Source organism: Lonchura striata, chromosome 3 (genome assembly GCF_050655825.1).
Source record: "Lonchura striata isolate lonStrDom1 chromosome 3, ASM5065582v1, whole genome shotgun sequence".
NCBI lineage: Eukaryota > Metazoa > Chordata > Aves > Passeriformes > Estrildidae > Lonchura > Lonchura striata.
This window is the reverse complement of record NC_140705.1, coordinates 104,661,017-104,682,229: the sequence shown is the minus strand read 5'-3', so window position 1 is coordinate 104,682,229 and position 21,213 is coordinate 104,661,017. Positions and strand designations below refer to the sequence as shown.

The 21,213-nt window shown below is 40.0% G+C and overlaps 1 protein-coding gene across 1 annotated transcript in view; it reads left to right on the top strand.

The window, feature by feature from the left end:
* The first annotated feature begins 5,972 nt into the window (after positions 1-5,972).
* Positions 5,973-21,213, top strand: part of USH2A (usherin) — a 391,259-nt gene continuing 376,018 nt past the window's right edge. Inside the window, exons 1-2 of the mRNA XM_085577109.1 lie at positions 5,973-6,129; positions 6,888-6,978. The gene's annotated coding sequence lies outside the window, so the exon portion shown is untranslated. The remainder of the gene's footprint in view (positions 6,130-6,887; positions 6,979-21,213) is intronic.

Sequence of the window (21,213 nt, the reverse complement as noted above, 5' to 3'; positions counted from 1 at the left end):
TTTTTTGTGCACAGGCTTCTGCTGAAGAAAATGCCTCTTTAAAAATTTTGAAGATTACCTGTCCTGAATTTTCACCAAACTCAAGAACAGGACAGCTTCCATCTGTTTTCTACATTTTCTTCTATGGCCTTTATTAGCTTTCTTTAATGGCTTTCTTCACTCACACCTTTCCTTTCCTTTGCATTTCATCTCTCTTGTGTAATGTAGGTCTCTGATATCACATGGCACTTTGCTAATTACTCTATCCTTTGTTATCCAGCCGTAGCTGCCTCACAAGGCAGAGTGTGTTTTCTCTTGCAATGAAAAGCTGATTCCATGTGTCCATAGGTTGCCTTTAACATACAGACCACAAACTTCCTCCTTGGGGTTGCTATTAGAGAAGGGGAAAAAACCCCAAATAACTGTGGAAAAGAATATGGATGCATTTATTCTCTTTTGCCATTTTTATCCCAAAGTGTTTGTGCTGCCACATCCCAGCCATGCTAATCGTCAGTGTTTCGTTAAGATTAAGGGTTGCTGGCTCCTGGTGTTCACATTCCCAAGCTGGCTCCTTACAATCTCCGTTAATATAAAGGAGCAAGTGGCGGTAGATTGATTACATGCAGGCTCTTATTATTAAGCAGAACAGAAAAGAAAGGAATTTCAAAATATAATCCTCTGCTCCCAGGAGTATTTGTCTTGTTCTCCATGAAGTTAAAGGTCTGAAATAATGTGCCCATCAGGAGCTCAATGTTGCATGTCCATGCCAGTTGGTCCAAGGGCTTGTTATGATGGTAATGACCTGCTGAAACGTGAGCTTTGATGGCAACAATACAATTGCTACCAGCTCACCCGCTGGGAGAAATATTTTATTATTGTCAAATGCCCTCCGCAGAGATTTGTTTTGCCTGTTCTTGTTTAAATTAAATTCAGAGCAGAACTGCATTATTATTTCTCTAGAGTATATTTGAAATAAACAACTAGTCTCCAAATTTAGGATTCCTGGTTAGTTTAAATTTTCTTATTAGCAGAAAAATTACAATAGGTGACAACATAGCTGCAGGAATATTATTATGGCAGCCATATGAGAGATTTACACACTGAGAGCATGGCCTAAAAGCACAAAAACTCCCTTCTACTTTACAAATTCCAGCCAAATTAATAATTAACTGTGCCATAAATTCTGCAGCCTTCAAGAATGATGTCAGTGCTCTTCTGTGTCACACTAGAGGAATTTTGTCATAAGACTAAGTGGTGTTCTTTATGAAGAGTGTTACTTATATGTAGAAAGTGGCCCAGGAAAACAGCCCTTGCCACTCCATATTACAGCAGCTCGGTGAACAAGTGACAGCAGGACTTCAGAGTCATTTACTGCTGCTTTCTCAAGGCAAAACTATCTCCTTACGCCTCTGTGAAACAGAGCAAATTTTGTTCCACATTAAATGGACCAGATTATCTCTTCCACAAGCTAAAGAGACAACACTAAATCCCAGCTCATGTAATTTCCTTCAAAATTGTTCTGCTTGGGCTGGGTGTTCCCAGGAGCGCCACCAGCAGAATTATCCAGCAATTCAGCTGTACTTAAATTGGCAGATGTTGGAGATTTAAGACAGTCCTGGAGCCTTAGCACAAATCCTCCACTTCTGTGCTGCCTCGTGGCCTCCTCTCCCTCTCCAGCCCACGCCACAGTGGCTGCCCGCTGCCAGCACTAATCCCACGGACTGCCAGGCTGCGGGCTGTGCCATCCCTGCCTTGCCCAGTCCAGCACCCAGAGCCGGGAGGGCAGCAGGAGATGTGCTGTGGGTTTGCTTCTCTGCCTGCTTGCAAGCAGGCTCTGACCCTGCCCTGTCTGGCATTCCTGGGGTTCAGTTGTGCACTTGTTGTTCGCCCTTCCCGTCTCCAAGTGCTTGTGCTGGTGAAATCTGCTCCACCTAAAGGCTGGGTGATTTTTGTGCCCTGCTTTGCTGGCAGAAGCATTTTCCAGAGAGGCGCTTGAGCAAGGGCAGGGGGACAGCAGTGAGTGGTGCGAGGGCAGGTTGTCTGCCCCAAGTCAGGACACCAATTAGAGGAGCTGCCACACACCTGCAGAGGGAGGAACAATTGCAGGGGAGGGGAGGGCTGCTAGCTACATTTCTCCTGCAGCAGTGCCCCATCACCCGCACTTCCCAGCTCCTTGCCAAGCTGCCAGGCACCCACACCAGCCGTGGGCTGACTGGCACAGAGCAGGGGCTGTTGGAGCCAGACCCACGAGCTGGTGTGGCTGAAGATTAATGTCTTTTACAAACTTTACCAAGCTGGGAGTGTGGGGAACCTGCTGCAACAGCCCCTCAAAAGACTTTTTAGACTGAGAGTTAGAGGGTAAACAGCAAGTGAGAGGGGTTAAAAGAAAAAAATATTTTTAAATCACAAGTGCCTTATGCATCGCACTCCTAACACTCTCCAGTTCAATCTACCATGCTCTATCTAATTTCACAGCTTCATTGGGAATGGCCACAAGGTGAGGGACTGGCAGTATGAAGAAGTCAATAAGGGCAGAATTCTCATACCAGGCTGCGAAGGAGTCACAGAAGTGCCAGTGTTACTTGCCAGAGGTTAACCTGGGGTCTGCAGGGCTCCAGGGTAGTACTGAATGCAAAACCTCCATACCCTGATTTAAATGAAAAAAGAAATACCTGGGTCTGAATCCCAGGGAGCATCTCTATATTCTGACACAGAAGTGTTTCAGTCTTCCCTGGGGTCTGCAAGCCTCCCACCCCTCACACTCTCCAAGTGCACAGGTCTCTCTCTTTAACCACAGCTGATCCTTCTCTGAATATTCTGCCCGTTCCTGCGTAGCACCAACACCTTTAGAATGAGGTGTCTATAGCACATCGAGGCTGAGCAGTACAGATTAGTCACAGGCATGGAATAACCTCCTCTAGCAAGGGCTGAATCCCAGGTCATGCCTGTGGTTTCCACCTCACTTAACTCCCGGCAGGTCTTTCCCACTCTGCTGTGATGAAACCTCAGCATAATCACACAGCCACTTTCTGTGATCACAAAAGTGATAAGAATACCATCCCCCAGCCCAGCCTTTTCACTTCTTCTTCCCCTCCAGGCTCCTTGTTCTCCTCCTCTCTGCAGGACCATCTCTGAGTTACCAATGTTGGCCCAAAAGATTTAATGTGGAGGCAGGGAATGATACTTTCCTTCCATAAAGGGGGCTTCCCCCATCCTGTGACTTCCAACTCTGGGCTCAGGGCTCCAGCCCACACTGTTATTTGTGTCAGGAAGAAGTAGCAGCATAAAGTAGATTTGGGCTGGCCCTGGGGATGCCATGGAATAGAAGTTACTCATCCCTAAGATCCATGTGAGATGTGAGTGGTCCTTAGTGGACACTGCAGATGCTCATGTTCTGGGCTTGAGCCCAGGCCTTATGAAGAATATTGTAGCATAGACTCAGCAGACAGATGTTTTTAGTTTTTATCCTTTCTCTCTGGCTGTCCATGCAGTCTCCATGAGGCTTCCTTGTAATCAGCTTTCTCTGAAAGGGCTCTTTCCCAAAATGAATGACACTCCCCCATCTCCCCACACTGTGCTGTTGTGGTTTAAATACACTTTTGGTTCTCCCCCATTGCCAGGTGACTGGCTCAGGGTCAGCCTACCCCAGCTCCAGATGAGATTGAGATCAGCCATATTCTAGAACATCTGGGGTTGATTCCTTTTCTCAGCTGAAGGTACCCTAAAAACCACACCCCGACCCTGGTCCTGCTGCTTCTGCTGAGTTTGAATGTGCAGAGTGCAATACACAGAGCTTACAGCAGTGCCAGTGACCTGGTCACCTGTGTTTTTCAAGGTGCAGCAATGGGGAGAAGGAATACAAATCTCTATTATCTTGCTCTGGTTTGTGTGAACTTGGACATCCATTTACTGGCTCTTTTCATCTGTAGGGTGGAGATACGATCCCATGTCCCACTAAGACTGTGGGAAACTATGAATCAGTCTATGTATATAAACAAGGACTGATACTGTGCATGTATTCCACTCCTTACAGATGGACACAAACAAACAGTGATGGGAGGGAATAAGTCATTCCTTGAGCCCAATTCCAGATGTTGCAAGGCAGCAACGAGTGATGCAGACACCTACAGGGATCCACTGGTTTGGCTTTGCATCTCAGATTGGATTGAAATGAACAAGTTCTTAAATTTCTTTCCATGACTCTTTGTCCTCTCCCATTATTATATCTTATCCTCTGACTACAGCAACAACAAAAAAATTGTCTTTGATATATTTGAGATTGTGGTATGTTGATGGATTTCGGGCGAATTGTTAAGATGGGCCTTGATAATGCTGTAAGATGTAAACGTGCCTATACTTGCAATAGATTAGGTTTTACATAGTTCCTACATTGATTCCCTTACTCCTTTGTCACCTCGACAGAGACCCACTCACAAGGTGACCATGACAAAAGTCAACAATGGAGAGGGTGACCCCTTCCCCCTCCTTCCCCTTCCTCCTTTACATTGACCAAATGTCTTTCTAAATGACTTGCTGAGCCAGGCTATTCTTATATCTTACATATAAATGGACTCTGTCTTACAACCAGAAGATTCAGGGGGAAAAAATTTCAGCTCCCAATGTGAAAAGATTAAGGTCAGTCACTTTATACTACAAAACCCTTTCACCAGAGCAGCATAACAAAAGGATCCACGAGCCTATCCACATGGTTTATAGCTCCAAGAAAAACAAGAGAGTCTACTACATCCTTTCAGGACTGTACCACTTCTTTACAGACTCACAACAGAAACAGCTGGGCAGAGGAAGGTGATATTGAATAGGAAGCAAAGCTGGCTTGTCTCCCTACTCCCATTAACTTACTGGTATTTTTTTTTATGGGGAGAACACACACAGTCTTGTTCAGCATGAGAGATTCACAGAAAATGTATCACATTTTGGATCCCATTGGGCCACCCTGCAGCAAATGCAGTGCTACCTGGGATCCAAATCCCCACAATGGGTGGCTCAGAGCCTTTATGCCTCTTTGTTTCATGCATCAGTGTCTAAAAGCAGGCAACAGAAGCTATGTGGCTCAATACCTGTGCAGCACAACACGCTCCTTGGACTGCTGCACTTTGGAAATGCCATTCATGAAGTCAAATGCTCTTAACAGATGTTTCAGCTTAAAGATAAATTAATTATATTTGGCACCGTGGCCCAGCCAAATTGCACTTCTTTCAGTAGACTTCATTTTGGCAAAGCAACGAGTATCAGAAAGGACTTACCTAATGCATAAAAAAAATCTATTTAAATTTATAGACCATGCCAACAGCAATGGGGATCTGGAGCAGAGTTTGGTTAATATAGATAAACTAATGGTGGCCAGAAGGGGTAGCATACAGCAGTCATCAAGCATGCCCATGGATTTGGAAGAATCTGAAGATGAGAAGGTCATGTCCATGTTAGAAGAGGGAAGTAAAATCTGCAGAAAGGAAAAGAGAGCTAAATATGAAAGAAAATGCAGCTGTGGTAGGGGAGAGAGAGAAATATAGACAAAAGAGAGAAAGAATATATGTAGGAATGGAGCATGTATGATGGAATAAATGCTCCAGTGTGATTTTTTTTTATGTTCATAACAGCCTACCACTCTTGGAGGAAACTGGAGTCAATGCAGTTATATTCTAGTGTTATTATCATTAACAGTAGTATTAAGTCAGTGCAGAATATTAATTTGACTAAGAAGGCTAAGCAGGTAGGAGGCAGATAGTGTGATACAGGCTATCTTAACAAAATATTAGAACACTGCTCTTTGATTTTGTGATACAGAACAAAGGGTGGTCTGAGCTGGGCTTCCCTCTGGAAGGGATTGGGCTGTCAGGATCTTTTTCACACCTGTGACAGCAAGAGGCCTCCAGGTGCTTTAGCCTAATTTGCCCTCATCTGGCATCAGTTTCAGTGATGCCCCAGGGCAATGAAGTCTGAGGAACAGGAGGTCCCAACCCCTCTGCATGTAAGGCAGAAAGAGAAAATTCAGGTTTTTTGCTATGTTGAGTCAGATGTAGTTTAGCCCTTGGGTAGAAGATGTGGGGGGAAACAATGTTTTCTGTGACCTGGCAGGCACACTCAGAGATGGATGCTGATGGTATTCAGGAGCTGCTTAAAATCCAGCAGGTTGGTGGTTTGTTTTAACTACAGTTAAAAGCCTGGGCAGATTACTACTGTTGGGACCAAGTGGGCAAGGGAGCCCTTTATCAGCATGTTCAGTGGATGTACTTCTGAACTGAAGGATTGAAAATCCATGAAAGAAAATGGTGGATGAGCACAAACAACAGTGACCAGGCTACAAGGTACTAAGTGCTTAATTAAATTCATGGGCTGTCCCATAAAGCCAAGAGAGTAAAGCCCCATCCTGGTCAGAGGGCAAAATGTTTTGTGCACTTTGGCAGCTGCTGCTGAACTGTGTGAAGGCAAGATGTGTTTGTCCATGTTCCACCTTCCATATATGCAGCTATTTGTGGGAGCTAATTAGCCCTGTTTAGGAGTGGTGTTAATGTATATTTGTGGGATGCAGGATTAGAAAGCAGAAGGCCTCAGCTTGTTGGAAATCAATTTTAATATCCCTATGGCTCTGGTAGTGTGTCAATATACCATATACATGTCTTAGAGAGGCTTCTCTTTTGCAATTAAATCCTCCTGATTTACTGCAGACATGACACTCAGACTGAAATGGGCTGGGGAGGTGTTTTATTCTCAAGGAAAAAGGGGAAACCAATAACAGTGTTCAGAAATTCCTAATAATAACTGCTTAATTCTCTTACTTTATGTGTTATTATCAGATTCTAAGTGCATATTTGTTGTTGAGACATTGACATTTTGTAGAGACAGTATTTTTGCTGGTTTGGACTTTTCTCTGCATTTTGCACTTGCAGTGTTACTTCAGATTCTTGGCTTCTCTTCTGAACTCCAGCTCTCAAACTGAAGGGATGAATCTGTGCACTGGGATGAGGCATGGATATTGAGGTGGGCACTGAAACCTTTAAAGTAATAATAAAAAAAACCCCTTTTATATCTGCCTTTTACATAAAGCTTCCTCCTGTTTGGCAAACATATGGAAAGAATAAAACTGCTATGCTTTATCCAGTGGCCCACAGTTTGTCTTGAATTATGGCTGCAGCCCAAGAGAGAGAAGGAAGAGAAACCCGTGTATGGGCAGGGTGGCTTTGGTAGCAGCTGGCAGGAATTCTGCCATTGTTAGGGATTGATTTGTGGGGACAGGGTTTCACTCCAGGTCTTCTAAGAACCATGTTCATTCTCCTTTCTTTCAGCCTCCAGCTTTCTCTGGAGACTGCAGCCTCCCTTCTTCTTTATACATTTCTTCCAAACTGATTTGCACTAGCTCCTGGCCAGAATACAGGATTTTCTTAAAAATCATTTTTACAGTGGTTGAATAAGGAAAAAGCTTGTGTAAAACATGTTCTACTTAGTGCACATTTAATACGTTTTTATAAGTATTTTAAACTGAAGTAATTTTGCAGCAGTCTTGGAAAACACACCAAACCAGGTACAACTAATCTACACAGATTAATTTTGTTCTCCAGACCATGTCTGTGGGTTGGCAATCTTGCCATGCTTATTGATTATCAGACAAGACTACTAATCCCCTTAAGGTCATTAAGTGTACTTAATTAAAGAGCAGTTAGCAAGCTTCTCTTTACCAAGTTAATAGTGGCTGTTAAAAGTGATTTGTGCATTACCAATATGGTAGCCATTAATCTAAAAGTCAATTTGTCATTTATATTTCCCAAACAAATACATTCAGCCAGTTTTGAAGGTGGCTAGAAAGTGTTCAGTATCTGTTCTTGCAGTTTTTGTAAGGAACAAACTCTGCTTTCTTAAACTCTAAGGCTTAGGTTGCAGCAATTTCCATCTCATCTTTATCTCACTGTCTTGTTCCACCCTGAATTGGAAGGAAGAGGAGAGACTAAAAATCTTGGGAATATTCAGTTCTGGCAAGTTTGACCAAAGGTAAGCAAGATGAAAATGCTCAAATCTTCTCTGACAGAAACCCTGAAGCTCTTTGTCTTTCTGACTGGTAATTGGCACAGGAGAAGTTTCAGAGAAGCTTTTCATAAAAGAAGGGGCAGGCACTGATCACATTCCCCAGAGGGGAATGGCATGAATCTGCATTAAGAGGTTTAGGGTAAATGTTAGGAAAAGGTTCTTCACCCAGAAAGTGGTTGGGCACTGGAACAGCTCCCCAGGGCAGTGGTCACAGCACCAAGGCTGACAGAGTTCAAGCTCTCAGGCACATGGTGTGACTCCTGGGGTGTCCTGTGCAGGGCCAGGAGTTGAACGTGATGGTCTTTGTGGGTCCCTTCCAATTCAGGATATTTTCTGATGCTATGAAAGTCAAGGAAGAAGGCTGAGGGATCAGTCAGGATGAGTTAACAGTTAAGAGGAATCAGAGACATTGATGATATGGAAGGGAAAGTGAATACAAAGCTATAGGAATCTGAATTTCATTGATCTGTGAATATCAAACTTAATTTTTTCATTACTGCATGCAAACATAAATACATAAAAGTTTTAAGATGCTATATTTCATGATTAAATGTATAATGAAATGCATAATATTTTCTGGCTCTTAATGCATATGCAATTTGTTTTGAGAGGCATATATAGACCAAACCTTCGATATGGATATTGCTTCACTACCAGAAACCTCGTTACAATTATAACAAACATTCTTTACCAAATCTGAACACATCTGTCATTTTCTCTCTCCTACAAATTTAAAAATGTAATTTAAGACTGAAAGCAAATATATCTAGAAAATTATGACCCCTCATCTGAGCTCCTTTTAGAGTACAGGGTAGGATGAGCATTCCTCTGGGGCTGGTGATGTTGAGGTGTGGTCATTTATAACAGAATAGCTGCTTCTGAGCACACCAATCCCTGCCTCAGGTACCTCTGAACAGTGCTTGGTGAGGCTCTTCTGGAGAATTGTCAGCCAGTGAGGAAAGCAGTTGCTTTTGCTGTTTGACCTGAACAGCCACTTTGCAAGAGTGGGGACTGGAGGAAATCTCAGGGTGGAGAACTCACCTGTAGAATATTTTAGACTTCAGGAACTTGCAAGGATAAAATGTCAGTCACAGAAGTATTGTTTTAACCCATATTAAGGCTCATTTATTTGCCTACAATATTTTATTTTTCTGCTGTATCTGAGATATATATGTATATAAGTCTTTTACAAAGATAGACCTCATGTTGTAACCTTCTTTTCCCATTAAAATATGGATTCTATACTTGCCAATGGGATAAAATTCTCATTTTGATCTCTATGATGCATATATATCCATAAGCCAGGATAAAACATTATCTGTCCTGATCACACAGCCAGTGTCATTCTGTGATAACACGTGCATTTGAGAATTTCTTTCTAATATTTTTTTTTGCTTTACTAATCAAGCCTATTTAGAAAGTTATCAGGCACCTTGACTTATGTGAAGGTGTGTCTTTGGCAGAAGTACTGATATTTTGCCTGCTCCAGTCTATCAGCAGGGTTTTCTGTGACGATATTGGAAATCAGACCTTGTTTAAAAAAAGAAAACAAACAAAACCCCCAAACCCACCAAACAAATAAACACTAAATGTATCAAAATAATTTTGCTCTAAGTGAATCAGTTCTTCAATTAAATTGAATGTTTGGCAGTGCAAAAGGATAAGAAAACAATGGCTGGGAAGAAAATTAAAGGTGGGAGAAAATTGTAGTGGAAGGGAGGAACTGTGATTTTATTATTAGTTTTTATTATTATTTTATGTTGCTACTGGTGCTGAGAAAATGTATATGGGTCTGCTCAGGCAAGCTGGAACAAATTGTGTGTAGCAGTGCAGTGCCCACCTGGGAACAGAAGTTTATTTTCTGTGCTTAATACAAACTTAAGAGTGCAACCTAGATTTTACACTTTTATTAATTCTTTAGGTCAATCACATTAGAAAACTATAATAGTTATTATTTGTGTGTAACAGAGAGAGAATGCTTTTTAGTTGTGAGGCTGTCTTTTCTTGCTTGCTTTTTTTTTCCTTTTGGCCAAACCAGCATCTCTCCTGAAAAATCGTTTGGTTCCCACTAGGGTGCCAAGGAGAGGTTTTTCACAGCAATGGGCAGGGACAGCAACAGACTTGAGGCTCAGCTGGAGCACCTGTGCAGTCATCTTAATTTTGAAAATGTATATACTGGTAAATGACAGAGCTCCCTCCCCCAAATACATTTAATCTGGAAATTTCCAAGCAGCTTATCTGCTAACAATCTTTTAATATTCTATTTATTTATTTAATATTGTTGCTTGGGCTGCTCATATAATCAGATAAAGGTCATTAAGCAAAATTTATTATTAAATAGGATAAAACTATTTATTCTCTTTACTCAGCCTATTAATGTTATAGCTTATGCTGACTAGATGTCGATATTTCAAATGAAGTTACTACATTTTTCAAATATCATAATTATATGAAAAAGCTATATTATCTCATTGTGAGGATTACTTTCCACTACCTTATCTGCCATAATGTCTGCACATATTGGCCTTCAGATTTCCTCGTGCTGCTAACTGCAGACATTCCTCTAAGTCTCCCATCTGGTATCTGCATTAACCTCCACATAGTTTCATTTTGTTATTTTATTCCTTAAGTCATTGTTAAGGATTTAAGGGACTGTTTGTCAGGCTTTCTCATGTTCCCTTGGAAAAAAAACTATTGAGTGTTTTCTCTTTTAATTGCAGCCAAATTGTTTGTGATATGAGACTGTCAGAGTGTAAAGCAATTGCTTCATGATGCCAGAATACATTAAGGGAAGAGCATTCCTTCAAAACTCTGTTCACTAAAATGTAATTGACTTCAGCACCTATCTCACAACTCTGGATCCTTGCAGGATTCCTGGTTTGGGGAAAACAGACCTTAAGGCCACCCTAAGGCAGAGTGCACTTCGCATCTCCCTCCCTTGTAAGAGCTCTGTGGGATTTGAGTGGTTTTGAGAGCAAAGCTCCAGTAGTTCAGGCTGCTACTTTTTTTTTTTTTTTTATCAACCTTTTTTCTCCTTTCAAATGTCTATGGCCTTGTTTTGAGAGGCCTAATTAGAAGCTTGTAACAGCCACAGCTTATTTGATGGGGTTTGTGTAAATGCAGACTGCAAAAGGAAAGCTGAGTTCCTCAGCCAGTCCCTCTTGTCACAGGTAGCTGGCCAGTTAACTCCAGTTTCTAAGGTGCTGACAGAAATTTGAACCCATCCATGTGTGGTAGAAAAGAAAATAGGATGTGACCAGCCTAATGCAAATGACACCCTCCTAGGCTGGATGCTGAAGCTCAGCCTCATTATGACAGACTAGTGACCACATAGTAGCAGAAAATTTAAAAATGTGGCAGAAAAACATAAATTTTACGATGGTAGTCTATTTAAAAAGTTCCCAAGTAGCTACAAAGCAGGAGCACAGCCTAAATTAAAAAAAAAAAAAATATTCACGCTTTTTATCCTGAAATTTTCTTTTAAGTAAATTTCCAATTCTTTGTAAGAATTACCATCTTAGCTCACCTCCACATTGTCTGCTATCTTGACTCTCTTCTTATAGAAATTGGACAGTTTTCTTCTCAATGCTGACTTCTGCCTTTCCTTTTATTCCCCAGGTTTCTTAGTTTCCTATTCTCTCAACAGCTGGTCTCAATTTCATCATCCAAAACTTCATTTCTGTAGGCAATCAGGCAAATGAATTGTCTTCATCCATGTTTAAAACAAATTCATTCTGAATTAGCCTGTGCCTCTTCAGTGTTAATTTTCTACGACTATTATAGTCATTGAGCTTTATGGCATGAACACAAGCAAATATTAAGTTTGAGGGCTTAAATGTTTTTCAGTGAATTTTAAATTGTGGGCTACATCTTCAGCAGTGATCTGAGTCAGTAGAAGTCTTCAAAGCCAAGTGCTAGGGTTTGTATGATGTGGTGACAACTGTAGCATTGTGTCCTCATGCCAGTTGAAGAGCTGGCCTGTAACTAGTCAAAATAATTTTCTTCAAATTATTGATATGAACAACTCGTTAAAAAAATTACTTAAATTACTCAGTTATGGAACCAAGAATGTTAAATGTAACTAAGTATCACTTCAGTGTAGCCTGAGATTGGCACAAATTAGATGTTTGCTATTTTATTCTGGGATAGTTGTTTGAAGATTATTTAATATTGATTACAGTAGTAAACATTTAAATGTGAGATGCACTGAAGAATTTTGTAGTTGATTTGAAGAACCTGGGAATCACATGCATCCATAAAGTTTGAGAATACTTCTGAGATAGAAGTAAGATGTATCTCTGGCATATGACTCTTCATCTGAGGAAGTCAAGATATGAATCATAGGGAGTCAGTCAGCACCTGAAGGGGTGTCTTGGCTCTTCCTCTGAACTATTCTCCAAAGGAACCTAATTTAGGCAAACCAAATTATTCCTTGGAAAAGCCTCACTATCTGCACTCAGTACAAAAGGCATAAAAACCTATTCATCATGTACTTAAAACTCTTATAACCTTATTCTACCTGCAATCGCTTAGCTGAAGCTTATTTCACAGTTCTTAACGTTCTCTCCTGAACAATTAGGGTACTGGTAAATACTGTCAATCTTTTGCTTAATCTTTGAAGCAAAATGGAAAAGGAATGTATGAAGTATTACTTCAGTCTTATGTGTATATTTTGGGACTATAGTATTAGATAATGGAAGTTTTTAATTTCTTGTCAATTTGATCCAGTTTGATTTGGTGATGAGGAAGTTATCATTGTGTGGTGCTTCTATGAAGGTAAATTCGACTCACGATATGTGAGGAGACAGTGTAAGTGTTCAAATAAAACAGTTCCACTGGACAGATGTCTTTATCACAGAACTTGTGGGCTTTTTAGAGAGAAGTAAAATGCTAAGAAAACATGGACTGAGTTGCTTTTATAGAGATCAGTACTCCACATCCAGGCTAAAGTATGTTGGCAAACTGTCCATGGATATTTTATTTCTATTTTCATCTGCAATACAGTCAAATAAGCACTCAGTATTTCTGTGGTGCGGGGGGCAGGAGGGGGAGGAGTTTCTATAATAAAAAGCTGATGTTAAGTCTGGCAGCTTCAAAAGGAAGCCTTTCAGCATCTTTCAAGTTTCCTGTCACTGGCTGTCCAGCTGCTACTGTGGGCCAACATACCAAACAGGTTTCAGATGGTTTCAGTGATGCTCAGTGTTTCATTTAAATTTGTAAAAACATGTCCTGTTTATCAGACCAGGAGTGTTTTGCATATGCTTTTTATAGCCAGGGGTTTTTGGCTTCATGGCATCATGTGAAAAAAACACCCTCAAGTCCCCGCTCCTTGTGCTATTTCAGCTTTCTTCTTTTGTGCTGCTGTTGGTCCTTTAATTCAGGCTTCCCTGATGTATCAGTGGATCCACCCTCAGGAGCTTTATGTGGCAGGGAGAAGGATCCCAGCTCTTGATTACAAGAGACTGACAGATTGGTCACGAATGCTGAAGACTAGCAGGCACTTTCTACACTCAGCCTTTACTGAAAATGCTCAAAATAAAAAGACTTGGAGTTGGGGTATGGAGCAGGGGGAAGGGAAGACACTGTATCTTGTCAGCTTCTTTTTTATTCTATTTGCCTACAAGCAGTTTTCATCCCATTTGAATAGGAAAGAGCACTGGAAAGTGGAGGAGACCAAGCCTCCTGGAAGAAGATGTGTGTGACAATGCATGGGTTTTGTGGAGCAAACATTTCATCCCAGCTCAGTTGTAGTTATCCTTTCTTTAAACAGATGTTCAGGAAAGATTATGAATCAGCTTTATGGAAGCAAGCTCCACTTTCACATTACAGGACAGAAATAAGTTTCAAATTGCAGATATCTGTTTTCTTCATCTTGTTAATTTCTGGACTTATTTGTGGTTAATATCTTCCTGGAAGTAAAGCCTTGGAATGCTTTTGTTGTTCCACAAAGGGAGTATGATTCTTGCATAGGGTAAAGCATCACAAATATTACTTAGAAGCAAGGAAGAGAAGAACCATCTAAAATATCCTAAGAGGGACACTGTCTCCTATAAGTCAGCACACTGTAGGTGGAAAGAATTCTGTATCTTCTCTCTGGTTTTTGTCATCTGTCATTTGACCAGGAGCTAAGTCACGCTAATTTGAGAAACTGTCAAAAGAGAAAGAATTCATCTCCCAGTTAGACACAGGATTTTACTTTGACACTGAACATTTCAGTTCAATAGTTGAAATGGTAAAACAATACAGAGAAACAAATCTTAAGCTGGGTAACCTTAGCTATCTTAGCTGGGTAACCTGAGTCATGCTGGAGGTCCTGAGCCAACACCCTGGGCTACCTCCAAACCCCTCAAAGGCTTGAATTGGCTTTAGGGTTTTCCAGACCACTTCTGTTGTAAGACTGCTCAGAGTTTAACCAAGTCTTCCTGGATCATGACTTCCAAATGAAAATTGCTTCAGAGCTCTTCCCCTACAATTACTTATAAATTTATGCTCCCCAGCCCTTCTGAGTAAATTTTCTTGCAGATTTCAGTCAGGCTATTCACATGAGGCTGAAAGAATTGTGGAGAGGAAACAAAAAAAGTGACAGAACTGTTTGTCTCGAATTTTTTTTTCTTGATACCTAGGCAAAAAATGCCTTACTGTATATAAGTTGAGAAGGATGGATCTGAACCATGAACTCTCCTTTAATATGCTAAACTATAACATATTTACAGGATAGCTCCTTCAACCTTTGCAGTGCATTAAGGGCACATTTCATGATGGAGAAATGTGATTTCAGAGGGCGCTTGCCATAACCACAAAGAGGGTGACCCTAGCCTGTCCCGTGGAGGCCAAGCACCACTGGACATGCAATCTGATGTTCTGCTCATGATGCTAGTAAGGTCTCAGGTTTGCTTAGCTTCAGAAATACTACAGCAGTTTCCAGTACTGCTACTAATATGACTAAATATTGATATTTTTGTTGTTCCAAAATATGTTTGTTCTTTAAAAAAAAAAAAAAAGAAAATAAAGAAAAAAGGAGAAAGAAATAATGAAATAACTTCAGTTTACTATACACCCTGATTTTAAGTAAAATCAAATTAGGAAATGGTGCATAGACCTCAGGTGGTACAAATGAATTAAAAGCTAGCAATAAATTTTGATGCAACCACTAGATTACTATGGAGGTAATTGAATAAATAAGTTAAAAATTAAATAATTCTAAAATTGAATGGAATTTCAACCATTGGAAGATTTTAATGTAGATAACAAGTGTCAAAAGGCTGGATGTACAGTGAAATGCTTAGAAAACAAACCATGAATTACATATCACAGATTTATATAACTGAGTGAATTTTGAGTAAGCTTCAAAAAAGCTTTAGGAAAATGTTTCAGGGTTTGGTTTCTTTTTTATTTTTTTTGTAAACAACTACTTGAATAATTTGTAGAGATTAATGAAAAAATAATTGCATTTATTTTTGAAATTAATTCCAAAAAAAGCAGTGTGTATGCAAAGAACTTCTGGAATCTAGTTTAAAGACTGGGAAGTAAATTGCACCTTTAAAATATGCAAATAAAGTGTTTCATTAATAGTCATCTTGGCCCTGAAAACTGGGCTGTAATATGAGCCCTCTTTCTCATTTACACTGTTATCCTCATGTTATGCTGATATGCTGGTATCTTTAGTATTACCTGGTAAAATTTGTATTAAAAATTAACATCAAGTGTGTGGATGAATCAGTAAATACTTATCTCTATCCCAAACATCCAAATGCTCGGAAGGCATAAATACAGATGTTTGGGTGATTTTTGTCAAGGTGTCCTTGAATGAGAGGATTTAAACCTCAACAGTGTTGCCTGGGCCCAAGCCAAGTCATGTGTCCTCATTGGTCTTGAGGCTTTTCCTGTGAATGCAGCTGTCACTCTCCTCTGCAGAGTATCCTAATGGAATGAGACTTCTCTGTCCAGACCCTGTCTAAGCCTGTGGATGTGTGGCTGAGGCTCTAAGGACCCCCAGCTATTTAGCACCCCTCATTTGAGCCTGATAGTTTTTCATTGCTCTAAGACCAGCTCTGCAAGGAAAAAAAAAAAAATAAAAAGAAAATAAAAAAATGCCAACCCAAAAAAACCCAACACTCTTAATTATGATATTTATAAAATTATGTATTAAGCAAATTACCTTGATTAAAAATATATCCCTATATCATACTTAAAATAAATGATGTGCAAGGGGATCATTGCCTGCTACATTTGAACCTTCTCTATATGCACAGGCTTCATTGTTGTGGCAATATTGATAAAGCTACATTTTCCAGTCTTCAGCTGTATCAGTAGAAGCACATTGGTGCACATACAGTTTGTTTCCCTTCCCTTAGGAGAGCTGGGATATTAGGAATTACGTATCCTCAGAGATTTTACAATTGGACTATGTCTGTATCAAATTGCTTGCATTTTTTGCATACTCCTGATGAAAATTGCACTGACATTTGAGTATATTCATTAGGAGGGTCATGAAAATGCAATACTAATGGTGCAAAGTAGTTCTGCCTCTCACAAAACAAATGGAACACATTTTCCTATGGTTTTGTCTATTTAATGATATCCTATTTATCTTACACACACATTCTGTCCCTTTTGGTCTATTTTCTGATGTAGCTGTTAAGATCCTGGTCATCAGGTCCTGTGCCTTGTCAAGGAAATATGTGTAATTACAGATGGACTGACTACAGCCAAGGAGGATGTATCATGGCTGAATTCTGCCTCCTTTTCTATCAATGGTATAACTAATTTAGGTATTTTACTTTGCCTTTGCTAGTAGTTTCTGAATTCTCTGTGTCTCTTCCCCTCTAAAGTTTCTGGGAAGGAGAAAGACACCAGCCAGCATGATAGCCTAGAAAGTCATGCCTCACTCTACATAAGTGGTTCAAAAACTGAGCCCTGGCCTTAGAAGGAGACTTTAAAGATCAAATAAATACACACCTTGGGATATGTTTCTTCAAAGCAAACTGAGACCATTGAGAAGCTTGCCACACTTGTTCCTGCCAATTGTACCCAATTTTGGCACTTGCTTGACTCCTTGGTGAGTGGATTCAATCTGCTAAATCCTCTGGGCGGAGTGGGACTGCCCATTTGGGCAGCAGTCAACTCATAGATTCATTCTGCTGCATCCTCTACCAGCACCCTTTCCCTCTGATTATCCTGACATGCTTCCTATGCTGTGTCCTTGTCTCCCACTGGCATTGCTTATCAAACCTTCTGCATCCACCCTTATTAAACTAGAATGCAGTTAAATCAACCTTTCCTCACAGACCTGCTCCACTGGTGGTTTTGTGGACGAAAACAAAAAGTCTTTCTTATTCTCTGCTTCCCTGTGCTGTGATCCAGCACTTCAAAGGAATTTCTAGTCTTACCCTTTAGAGCATCTTCACCAGCAAAGATGTAAATCCATAATTCCTTGCTGCAACTATTAGTGTGTATTTTCATGCTGTTAATCCAATTTCTATTTTAGTTGCTCATATAGAAGACTTATAAAATGCAGGGTCCTACTATCAATTTTCTTTTGCCATGGGATATTAATTACTGACCACCCTCTAACATTTCAGAGGGCCAGTCCGTTGGAGCATTTGGTCATCATATTATACTTCCAATTTTTGGCTTTTAATAGTAGACCTTTTTGTTCATAGCTGAAACTAGATTTACTGCTAAGTTAAGCAGTTTCTTGAACTTCAGAAAAAAGGGTTGGTTTTGACATTTGACAATTAAACTCAGAAATTTTACTGCACTTGATAATTCTTTGGCAATATGCTCCTTTCTGCACATGTCATGGTACTTCACTAAATTCAGTGTCAACCTTCTCAATCTGTAGGTAAGGAAACTAAGATACAGACATTACTTATTTCTTAACTCTGGTTAGAACTTGGATTTTCTGACTGCTTTGTTTCTTCTTTCAATAGGTTCCCTTAACCTAACATCTGAATTTTATTGTTTTGTCTTTATTTTTTACCTAGACTATACTTATCCTGCAATTCTAAAAAACTATGAAATCCCACAACAATACATACCAATGCTCCTCAGAATTTATGGTATAGATTAAGGTGCACAAAATATCTTAAAGCAAAAATGTGCATGCAATTACAGGAGATGGACTTGTTAAAGATAACTGGGAACAATGAACACGTCAAAGTTAGGGTGGTGAATCCTGTTAATAAGTCACACAGGCAGAAGTTTAACAAACTCAGCTCAGTGGTTCTGGGGAAACCTCTGTCTCTTTGAATGTAACACAGTTTTAAAAATATTCTTAGAAGAAGAAGGGACCAGGAGCAAAGGAATCAGTACATTAAAGAAAAGAATGAGGCTTCTACAAGCACTGCATGCCTTTGAAAGATGGTGCATAATACAGCAGGGAAAACTTTGGAGGGAAATGGTGGGGATGGAACAGTTCTTGCTCTGTATTAGTTGCATCAGTCTGAAGTGGAGAGAGGACCTGATTTCAGCTGCACAGAGCCATGTCCTTCTGGGGATGAGAGAGTAAATGTGTCCTGGTAGCTGGAAATTATTTGAAGAGCTGTTCCTTGAGAGGGCAGTCTGCACCCGAAAAGGGGTGGGAGGAAGGGAAGAAAACAGGCCTACACTCCACTTGTTGAAGATGGGGAGACAGCAGCAGCTCCTCCCCTGTGTTGCTGCTCATCAAGGATCTCATTGGTGAAGCAGGAAGGGCTTAATTGCTCCTCCTGGCATGGGGAGACCTTCAGTGTGTCTGTGGTGTAGAGGAAAGGAGGAAACTGTGATTCTGCTCTGGAGATGATGAAGCTCTTGGTTCATCATTCTTGGGTCTGTTAACCCAGGAGCTAAGCAAAGCAGAGCAGTAACTCTGGAGTGCTTCCTTTAGGTCTCTCCCTCATGGCATATAGAAGAAAGTGAACCTGTGAGACAAAAAAGGTTTTACCACAAACTTTGGAGAACTTTGGATTGAGGTAAGTTCAGGTGGAAGCTTTCAGAGGAAAGGGAAAGTGAGTAAGAAGAGAGAGGGAAAACTAAAGGTCAGAGTATTTATGAGATGTCTGCGCTATATAGGAGAGGGATACATTGAAAAGCAGAAGAAATGAGTGGGAAATAAGTATTCTGAGGGCAGAGGATGATAAAAGATTGAGGAATCTATGCTTGTTGAAGACTTAGTCTGAATAGAAAGTGATCAGATCCTTACAGGAGCAAATAGGAGATGTTTGGGGAAGGAGCACGTTCTTGGGAATGATAAATATGACTTAATTTGCCGTAATGATTTTCAAGAAGCAACAAGAGGGACTCTGAAATAGATGTGAATTTAGAAGCTGAAGGAGAAGGACATAATTGCAGGGATTTTGACAAAAAGATATGACAAAGATAGATATTTTGAGAATTGTGAAATAGTAATTTTCAAGGGAAAAAAAAAAACCCAGAAGTTGAATATTTATAGGAGGAAATGATTAAGCTCATGTTGTATGATTCAGTCTTCAATTGAAAGCTAGACTCACCTGTCTTCAAAAAATTGCCTAATTGTTTGATATTTGGACAAATACTAATTTAACTTTCCAACATCTGAAGGAGATTTAGGGTCTTTTTTCTGTTTGGGGATTTTTGGCTTGGTTTTGGTTTTTTGTGTTTTTGTTTGTTTGTTCACTGAATTTTTTACAAAGCATAGGACATCTTTGAAAATAAGGGAAGGATTTTTAGAAGAAATGCTACCTTTGGTGAATGTATCTGCAATATCTCAGGTGTAAGCCTCTTCACAGAAATTTTGATTGCTGACTGCTCCTCCTAGCACCCATAAAATAGGGGAGTATAACAGAAGGTCTAAAGGAAAATGAAGAGTAGAGGCAAGGATTTGATTGAGACTCTGCAGAAGGTGTTGATAATGAAAACAGAGAACTGATTAATTAGGTACAGATAATATATCTAAAGGGCTGGAGGCCAGAGGATAGATTGAAGAAAGAGAGGGGTTTGTTTGTTACGTGAGTTTTTATTTGTAAGAATGGGCTAATAAAAATAAATTGTTTTTTGGACAGGTCCTGTGCTGGTAACTGCCAGGAAAGCATATGAGGGCTTGAGGTGTGAGGAAGTGTAGAAGAAATAACAGATGTTTTGAGGAGAGAAAATTTCAATTACCAGAGCCCAAGTGCTCCAGCTCTATGGGATGGCCTTTCCTGCTTGGACAGGTCATTATTACAGCCTATGATGGCCATTGAAAAAGAACTCTGTGAAAAGAAATCCTAGCAGAGGTTTCCTTTCTCTGGATTTACTATGGGGAGATGTACACTGTGGTGCAGTATTTTCATGTGAAGGAAGCCTGTAAAGCTTGTTGCCTAAAAGAGTCTTTTGTTTCTGCCTTTCTAGAAAGTTTTTGGTGCTAAAATGAGTGGTGTGATGTACTGTACTTCTAAAGCTGTTAAAAGGCTCTTAACAGCTCTATAAAATACTTGCCGCCTCCTCCTGTGCTTTCAGAAAATTTTACTCCAATATTTATTTTGCTGGCTTATACAGAATTTCCTCCCCTTTAAAACACAAGTTGTTAATTATTTCTGGGTAGTCATGATCAACTCCCCTCCAGCTATTAAAATGTACTTGCATTGTAGTTTTACTACTGCTTGCAAAATATTGGAAAAAAAAATTTTGCTAGACAGTGGAATTTGAAATATACATATTGACTCGGCAATGCAAATGGATCTTTTATGTTAATTTCCTGCAAATATTCAAATGGTGGAGTTTTACGGGAAAAAGCACTCGTAAAAGCAAATCGTTATGAATATGCACTGAAAGTGAATCTTGAATGGTACACTTGAGCCTAATTTTTGAAAGTCATGCTGTGTGGGCTAGTTTACATAGGTCACTTCAGACTATAGCAAAAAATTGCAGCATTCAACTAGTCAGCACTGCACAAATTGGAGCTAATATTGGTTTTAAGGGGGTAGCAGAACATGATACAAAAGCAAGCTTACCATACACTGCAGAACTGCATTTTTTCAGAATTCCTTATGAACAGAAGACAAGGCAAAATTGATGAACAAACTAGGTGTCAAGACTTTTCCCACCACTAATGAAAATATTTAAAAGCAATTGTTAAGGTGCAGAACACCCATGGTGTTTTGGAGAGAAATATTTACCTGAAATTCTACCTCAGTCATCCCAAGAATTATTATGCTAGGAAATTATTTTAAATTGTAAATTGTCATTGCATTGTGT